This window comes from Vicia villosa, linkage group LG4 (assembly GCF_029867415.1).
Source record: "Vicia villosa cultivar HV-30 ecotype Madison, WI linkage group LG4, Vvil1.0, whole genome shotgun sequence".
NCBI classification, from domain to species: Eukaryota; Viridiplantae; Streptophyta; class Magnoliopsida; order Fabales; family Fabaceae; genus Vicia; species Vicia villosa.
Window position 1 is genome coordinate 73,274,925 of NC_081183.1, and position 9,280 is coordinate 73,284,204.

A 9,280-nucleotide genomic window follows, 5' to 3' on the forward strand; every position below is an offset into this window, starting at 1 on the left:
TCAGCCAAAGAGGAATTGAAGTAGATCCCGACAAAGTCAGAGCTATTCAAGAGATGCCTGCACCAAAAACTGAAAAGCAAGTAAGAGGATTTCTCGGACGATTGAACTACATCTCCAGATTTATCTCTCAAATGACTGCTACTTGTGGGCCGATTTTCAAGCTTCTCCGCAAAGATCAAGGGGTTGTATGGACTGAAGATTGCCAAAAAGCGTTTGACAGTATCAAAGAGTACCTGTTAGAACCACCGATATTGATTCCTCCAGTTGAAGGAAGACCATTAATCATGTACCTTACTGTGTTGGAAGAATCCATGGGTTGTATGCTTGGACAGCAAGATGAAACCGGTAAGAAGGAGCATGCCATTTATTACCTGAGTAAGAAATTCACAGACTGTGAGTCTCGTTACTCCATGCTCGAAAAAACATGTTGTGCTTTGGCTTGGGCTTCAAAACGTCTCCGCCAATACATGATCAACAATACTACTTGGTTAATCTCCAAAATGGATCCGATCAAGTATGTCTTTGAAAAGCCCGCCTTAACAGGAAGGATTGCCCGATGGCAAATGCTGTTATCCGAATATGACATTGAATACCGTGCTCAAAAAGCGGTCAAAGGAAGCATTCTCGCCGATCATTTGGCGCATCAACCAATTAATGAATATCAATCTCTCAAGTTTGACTTTCCTGACGAAGATGTCTTGTACTTGAAAATGAAAGATTGTGACGAATCATTACCTGAAGAAGGTCCTGAGCCCGGATCAAGATGGGGCCTAATTTTTGATGGAGCAGTAAACGCTTTTGGCAATGGAATTGGGGCAATCATCATCACTCCCAAGGGTACTCATATCCCATTCTCCGCCAGATTGCTATTTGATTGCACCAACAACATCGCAGAATATGAAGCTTGTATCATGGGTCTCGAAGAAGCCATTGACTTAAGGATCAAAATCCTAGACATATATGGAGATTCAGCCCTTGTGATCAACCAAATCAAAGACAAGTGGGAAACTTATCACCCTGGCTTGATTCCTTACAGAGATTATGCAAGACGTCTCTTGACTTTCTTCAACAAGGTTGAATTGCATCATATACCTCGAGATCAGAATCGAATGGCAGACGCCTTGGCTACTCTATCTTCCATGTTCAAAGTCAGTCACTGGAATGATGTGCCTAAAGTCAGAATCACGCGCCTTGAAAGGCCCGCCTATGTATTTGCAACTGAAGCAGTCATCGATGATAAACCGTGGTTCCACGACATCAAGCGCTTCCTTCAAACTCAAGAGTACCCACTTGGGGCATCAAACAAAGATAAGAAAACTCTAAGGAGACTTTCTGGCAGTTTCTTCCTAAATGGAGATGTGCTATACAAAAGAAACTTCGACATGGTTTTGCTCAGATGCGTGGATAGATACGAAGCAGACATGTTAATGCATGAAGTGCATGAAGGGTCCTTTGGAACTCATTCAAATGGGCATGCAATGTCCAAGAAGATCTTAAGAGCAGGATACTATTGGTTGACAATGGAATCTGATTGTTACAAACACGTGAAGAGATGTCACAAGTGCCAGATCTACGCAGATAAGATCCATGTGCCACCGACTCTACTCAACGTTCTTTCATCTCCGTGGCCTTTTTCCATGTGGGGGATCGACATGATTGGAATGATCGAACCAAAAGCTTCAAACGGTCATCGTTTCATCTTGGTAGCAATTGATTACTTCACCAAATGGGTCGAAGCAGCATCTTACGCCAATGTTACAAGACAAGTGGTTGTGAGGTTTATCAAGAATAACATCATTTGCCGATATGGTATTCCCAGCAAGATCATTACTGACAATGGTTCGAACTTGAACAACAAGATGATGAAAGAATTATGTGAGGAATTCAAGATTGAGCATCATAACTCTTCTCCTTACAGACCAAAAATGAACGGCGCCGTCGAAGCCGCCAACAAGAACATTAAGAAGATCGTTCAGAAAATGGTCGTCACTTACAAAGATTGGCATGAAATGCTGCCATTTGCTTTACATGGGTACCGTACTTCAGTGCGTACTTCGACAGGGGCAACTCCCTTTTCTCTAGTATACGGCATGGAAGCTGTGCTCCCCGTAGAAGTTGAAATCCCATCAATGAGAGTCCTCATGGAGACTAAGTTGTCAGAGGCTGAATGGTGTCAAAGCAGATACGATCAGTTGAACTTAATCGAAGAAAAACGTATGACTGCTCTATGCCATGGACAGTTATACCAAGCAAGAATGAAACAAGCCTTCAACAAAAAGGTTCGACCTCGTGAATTTCAAGAAGGCGACCTCGTGCTTAAAAAGATCTTGTCTTTTCAACCAGATTCTAGGGGCAAATGGTCTCCTAATTACGAAGGCCCGTATGTTGTCAAAAGAACATTTTCTGGCGGCGCCATGACTCTTGCAACCATGGATGGTGATGAACTCCCACATCCTGTAAATGCTGATGCAGTCAAGAAATACTTTGTCTAAAAATTACAAAAGAACAGCTCGGTAAGTCGAAAACCCGCAAAGGGCGACTTAGGCAAAAATGAGCGTCTCGGTGGACTGAAAACCTGAAAGGGCGGTCCAGGCAAAAATTAGAGACAATAAACAGAAAAATTCATCCTGGTAGATTGAAAACCTGAAAGGGCAATCTAGGCAAAAATTAGGGATTTATGACAAAGTAACTGCATCAGTCCGTACTTCGTCACCTGAAGAGTCTGTACTTCATCAAAGGATCTTCAAACAAATCATTGCCAATCTGAAGCGACAAGCACAGTTGGAACTCAAAGTTGTTGGGGGAAATAGTGGTTATTGCTTTCAATGTAGCCTTTTCCGCATAATTACCATTTCCAACTTTTGTAAATACTCCATGGAATCACGCCTTTAGCTGATTACCATCCTATTAAATAAATTTGAGCCTTGTGCCCACTTGTTTGCAATCTCCAATTTCTTTTAGCTTGCAAAATGACGCTTTAATTGTGTTATTCACTTTTGAAAAGAAAAAAAGAAAAAAAGTTTTAAATGAATTTACTTTTCTTTTTCAAAATAAAAGCGAAATTTTCCTTTGAGTGATGAACAACCGAAGGAACATCAACAGCTATCTCCATAGGACGAATCAAGGATTATGATAGGAAAAGCTCTTCTATCCCCAGTGAAGAAGGTCTTCTATCCCCAGTGTCAAAGATTTCCCATCTCCAGTGACGAAGATTTTCCATCATCGACAAAGAGGTTCTTCCATCTCAATGAGAAAAGATGCTCATCTTCCCCAGAGAAATTTAAAACATGCAGCACATTCATCACCCGTGTTATCTACACCGTGTTGAAGAACATTTGCTAAGTATCTGGATGTATTGCGACGTCGATCCTTCTCCAGTATATACTTCTTTGTCTGTCAGTATTGTCAGTATGCATGCTACATTCATGACATTCATCATTCATACATATTTGCATCATTTATGCATTCTTGCATTTTTCAATATTTGCTTCATATTCACTTGCTCAGGATATATCTATCCCAAAAAAAAAAGAAGAAAAGAAAAGAAAGAAAAGAAACAAGTATGGGCGTGTCATCTCTCCAAGTAGGTCGTCACCCATAAGCAGAAATAACTTCTTCTTTCTCCAGTTCCCCACTGAGATCATTCCTCGTGGAAGAAGGTTTCTTTAGTTTCTCCTCTCAAAACAAAGGAGAAAATCCCCATTTGAGTTCATTCCTCATGGGAACAAAGTCTTGTTTGACTGTTTCTTTCCAATTCATTCATGGATAGAACCTTGTCTTTACCAAAAGATTCAAATTCCGATTCCCCAAAAAGAGTCGAGAAAAACAAACCATAAACAATAGCCTCATCATCTGAGCAGTTTATGTTTCTTTCAAAAGATTTTTTTTTTCCTCTCTAGGAAATCAATCATGAAGACCATTTGACAATCAGGGCCTTATTACTGTTCACAAAGCTGAATATCCAGTAATTCCCCTAGCAAAGTCTCCAGAATCATTTTGTCACTTGGCTGATAGTTGATCATGTCTTCAAAACCACTATCACGAGGCTGGTAGTCGGTACCTTTTTGTTCTGGTTATATTATTTAACATGTCTATCACCATGCTGATAGTCGGTAATATTAACCGAACCTTTGAAACTCTTTTTACCTTGTCAAGTCTATCACCATGCTGGTAGTCGGTAACACAGTTTCATACCTTTCACCTTCGCATTATTAAACAAGTCTATCCCTCTGTTGATAGTCGATAATGTCGATAGGTAAGCTTTTCTTACAAAGCTATCATTCCCCAATGAAGCATACACTTGCTTTCCCGAAAAAAACGGATTCTCTTCCTAAAACGGATTGAGATATCCTTCCCAATCTCTTTTCCCCAGCGGAGTCAGTTTTGATATTCCCTCGGTAAAGATATCCTTGCATCATTCGCAATTTTGGTATCTTAGGTCCAAAATTCGCGTCTTCTGATATTTAAGTCTCTTCCACCCTATCAAAACGAAGATTTTCAATCTTCATGTCTCAGGTCGAAGAAACTTAAATAGGGGCATCTGTCATACCCCAATTTTTGACCTAAGATACCACCTCATATCATCTGCATATGCATCATTTGCATCTCTAACAAATTGCATAGCTTGTGTTTGCTACTTGTGACTCAGCAGGGTTTAATCAAGAAATCACTCATCAGTACAAGTAACAATCAATTAGGGTTTTGTTCTCCCTTCATCTCAAAAGAATTATCTTCATCAATAATCAACATTTGGTCCTCAAAGATTCATTTCAACAATCTCAAAGGCTCTGAACTAATCAAATTAGGGTTTTGACTGAAGATAGCATACTCCTGACTTTTGCTCAGAATTTGATCTAATGACTTGGGACATGACCTCAAGACCTCAAGTGCATCATTTTGACCTAATCTATTGGCTCATAACATCTCCTACACAAAGATTGATCAGACAAATCCTCAGATCAGGGTTTTGAACTATCAGGGACTGAAATCAGGGATCACATTTGGGAAACCCTAAAAATCCCCAGGAAGTCAATCAAAGGTTTCAATCATCTTCAAATAAAGTGTGCCATATCCATTTGTGTGATTCAAGAGTTTTGATTGGAATCTATTTCAAGATTTTGGCCTATGGATTCATCATGGTGAAGAATTGATTCATATGGATTATTTGAAAGTTGGTACAAGTTTGAAATAATTCACGGAAATTTCACCAAAATTGCAAGAAATATCTTTTAGTCCATTTGTTGAAAGATTATTTCAAGTATGGTTTAAAACCATAAATTCAAGAATTAAAAGTTCATTGGTGCAAGAACATTTTTCACATTACTTTAAGGACTTTTCTTTCAAGAATATCCAACATTCATGGTTCATACAAATTTATCCAAGATTCTAAAGGAAATTCAAGTGGAGTGTCTTTACATGAACAAATTCCAATTTTCAAATGAATTACAAAGGAACTTTATCTAAAGTTCAAGAATTACAAAATTCTATTCATTTTCAAGAATACAAGTTCATACAATTTTAAAGTTGGAATGAATTGGAAATTACAAGAAAAAAGAGAAAAACTACAAAGAAATTCTTGAAGACTTTCTTCAATCTTCAAATCTCCATTCTTGGAATTCAAGTTTCTTCATTCTTTCTTCAAAGAATACTCATGTCACATGAAAAAAAAAAAAGAAACAAAAAGGGGTGAGATTAGCAAAAAGTCCAATAAAAGAAATAATTCAAAAAGAAGAGATAATTCAAGACAAAAAGGAATCAAAGAGAGATTTTTCTTCCACTTGCATGATTCATATCATAAGAAATATCTTTGCATAATGACATGGAGAATATTCTTATTCTTATTCTTATTTTCTCAATGATTACAATCTTGCCAATCAAGTTAATTTTTATGCCAAACACATCCTAAGCTTTTCCTATAAATAGAGGTGTTCTCTTCATTGCAAATCACACCAAAGCTACTATACTACTAGCTTTCTCACTTCTCTCTTTTCATAATTTTCAAAGTTCCATAGTTTGAAAAAGGGTGAAGAAATAGTTCATACCTTGGTGGAAGGTTTCCACTTGAAGATCATCTTCAAGTCTCCTTAATATCCAAAGTTCCCGTGAATCCAAAGAGGTGTTGTGGCATCACCTTCATCAAAGAGCCTACAACAATTTCAAAAAAAAGTTGTTAGTAACAACAATTCAAAGTCGCTTCAAACAATTTGCAACAAGTTCAAAAGTTCATAACCGGTTCAACAACAATTCGAGAGTGTTCTTCAACAACACCACCCGAATTTCTAGAAAAAAGAAAGGAGGTTCAAAACCATACCTCCAGTGGCAGCCCCGTGTTTACGCATCGTTTGCACATCATCTTCAATCAATAGCTGATCCAAACACCGACACCGACACTGCAATTACAACAGTTGCGACAACAAGGAATCACGGTTCAGCATCACAATAATTCAAAGCTTGTTCATCATCTAATCAAATTCAGAATCACATACATCAATTCATTCAAAAATTCAGCATACAATTAACAACAAATCCGAAGCAGTAGCAGCAAGAAAGTGGTTCAGCATCACAATTAATTCAAAGACACAGAACACACAATAGGCGGTTCACAGCATAATTCCAGAAGCAGAATAAACACATACCTCAACACTGTGCCGGTGAAAATCTCCTCGCCGTAGGTAAGTCCATCTCACACCTTACTCCTAACATTGCTGTCAATTACTACTGTAAGTGTTTGGTTCCTATGAACAATTTGAAAATAAATAAATAAAAACAGAGAGTATAAACAATTGCTACTATGTCATGACAAGAGGAAAACGAAATTAAGAACACATACCTGGATTTTTGCTTCTGATTTCTATTTCCATGGCCGCCGAAAACTTGAAGGTTGTCATCGTTGTTGTTCACAGCGAGCAACTGAGAAAGATGAATGAATTGAAAGAGAAATCTATTACTGAGTTATCATCAAAGAAAAACAAAAGAACGCAAATTTGAAGCATACCCGGACTTTTGTTCTTGTTCCATGGCCGCCGAAAAATCGAAGAGCTTCAGTTTTTGTTGTTCAAATCGTGAGTGAAGAGAGACTGAGAGAGCCCATCAATTGCGCGAGAGAGAGAAGAAAAACCAGGTTATTGTTGCTGTTCGTTGAGAATGAACGAAATCGAGAGAGAGGATGAGAAGAATTGTTTTGTGTTCTTTCCATTTGTCTGTTTCAGAATTGTGAACGAAGTGAGAGGGAGTTAGAGCGCTGCTGGCCTCTTTCCCTATTGTTTAGGGTTTTCTAAACCATCCTCTTGCTAACTAACAGATGGGCGGATCCGGGTTCCATCTGACCCGACCCGGTCCGGCCCATGTTTTTTTTAATTCAGCTTATTAATATATTTGGGCTGCACACCTCCAAACGAATTTCAAACCCCCTGGCCCAATTATTAAATTCTTCTAACTATTTCATTTTGAAACTTTTTTTATATAGGTTTTAGTTTTTATTTTAATACTTATTAAAAATGACAAAAAATATGTTTTTAATATTTTCATATGTTAATAAGTGTGTTTTTTTTTAATTCTTATTAAAACTCCAAAAAAAATATTAGATACATATTTTATTTATGTTTCTAATTATTTTCTTCTTCTCATAAAAAACAACAAAAATATATTAGATGCATATTTAAGTTTGTGTTTCTAATTATTTTATCTTTTCATAGAAAAAATCACAAAAATATCTTCTTCTTAAATTAATTTTGTTTGAATTTGATATTTTCATATTATCTTGTGTAGTTAATCATTTAAATTTTTATTTGATTATATCACTTGAATTTTCTAACTTCATCCGAGACTTCGAGATTATTTCTCTGTTGTTCTCTGTTTTGTCTGTTTGTTTGGTCTTCCATTTGTAGTAGAATTCCATAAACAATTACTGGATGATCATGGAATGCTGAAAGTTGTGAGTTTATTCGACATTCTTTTCTGCTGGTGAGGATGCTTAACATTTGTTGAAATCCTATTTTATTCCAAGCATATCACTTGAAGATCAAGGTAACACCTCAAACTCAGAAATCCAATTTTCTCATTCTTCGAGGTAAGCCTAAAACTCAATCAACTGTTTTCACAACAGTAATCAATTCACTTTCAAATCATTTCAACTCATTTCCAAAACGAAGTGGGGCCTCTCGAATATTAGAGAGTATAAGTCCCTTTCGTCTTTCTTTGTACAGTTTTTTTAAACAGAAAACTTTTTTCCAAATTACTTCCAAACAGTTTTTAAAACAATAAATCTCACATCTTTTTTCAAAACCATCCACCCTGTTTTATGAAAATAAAACAGGGGCCTCTCGAATATTAGAGAGTATAAGACCCACTCCTTTTTCCTTTTATACAGTTTTTCTTTAAACAATAAACTTCTTTCAAAACAAACTCTCAAACAGTTTTTTCAAACAACGCGTCTGTAAATAAACAATCAACCATGTTTTTCAAATATACCATGGGCCTCCATGTAGGTATAAGTCCCAAGCCCTTTTGTACATACCCACTCCAGTACATGAAATTAGGTATTTCATTGTACGTCTTTTTGTACATATCTCAATCAATTTGTTTTTAACTTTGAGTAACAAACCAAAAATGAAGGTTTCTTTAAATCTTCCCAAAAATATACCATGGGCCTCCATGTAGGTATAAGTCCCAACCCCTTTGTAAATACCTGTTTACATAGCTTTGAATAAACTCAAGTGGACTTCTCCCCGAGTATGAGTCCCGAGCCCTGTGTATACAAATGGATCATGCTTACAGGTATATTTCCTTCATAAACTCCATTATATACACACACTTTGTCATATATATGCTTATTCATAACCTGTTCATACCTGTTCATGTTTGTTCATACTTGTTCATGTTTGTTCATATGTGTGATATGTGTGCTTGTTCAACTTAGTACAACACTAGGTTCCCTATAGCCTCCTATTGGGCTTCGTGCAAAGAATCTCCCTAGTTTAGGTTAGGACATAGAGTATGGTTTCCCGGTGAAATCGCTCTAAGAGCTCAAACCAACTATACCATGCCTCCCCTTGGGCTTTGTACAAACGAGTGACCCTCCCATAGCCTTCTCTTGGGCTTACAATGCAAGGACCCTGGATTGTCCCTCCCATAGCCTCCTCTTGGGCTTACAATGCAAGGACCCTCGGATAGCCTCCTCTTGGGCTTCGTACAAGGACCCACGGGCTTCTTATAAGCATCCCCCAAATATCCAAAACAAATACCCTAGGAGATTAGACATTTTTCATCTCTATGCTAGGAG

At 37.4% G+C, this 9,280-nt stretch overlaps 2 long non-coding RNA genes across 2 annotated transcripts; both read right to left on the reverse strand.

The window, feature by feature from the left end:
• Positions 1–5,805: 5,805 nt before the first annotated feature.
• On the reverse strand, positions 5,806–6,497 carry LOC131599246 (uncharacterized). The gene is made up of 2 exons (XR_009282668.1): positions 6,311–6,497; positions 5,806–6,144 (listed from the first exon to the last, which is right to left on the reverse strand). It is a non-coding gene; the product is annotated as an uncharacterized LOC131599246 (long non-coding RNA).
• A 138-nt stretch (positions 6,498–6,635) lies between these two features.
• On the reverse strand, positions 6,636–7,207 carry LOC131599247 (uncharacterized). Its single transcript, XR_009282669.1, has 3 exons — positions 6,995–7,207; positions 6,830–6,909; positions 6,636–6,734 (listed from the first exon to the last, which is right to left on the reverse strand). It is a non-coding gene; the product is annotated as an uncharacterized LOC131599247 (long non-coding RNA).
• Between the last annotated feature and the right edge of the window lie 2,073 nt (positions 7,208–9,280).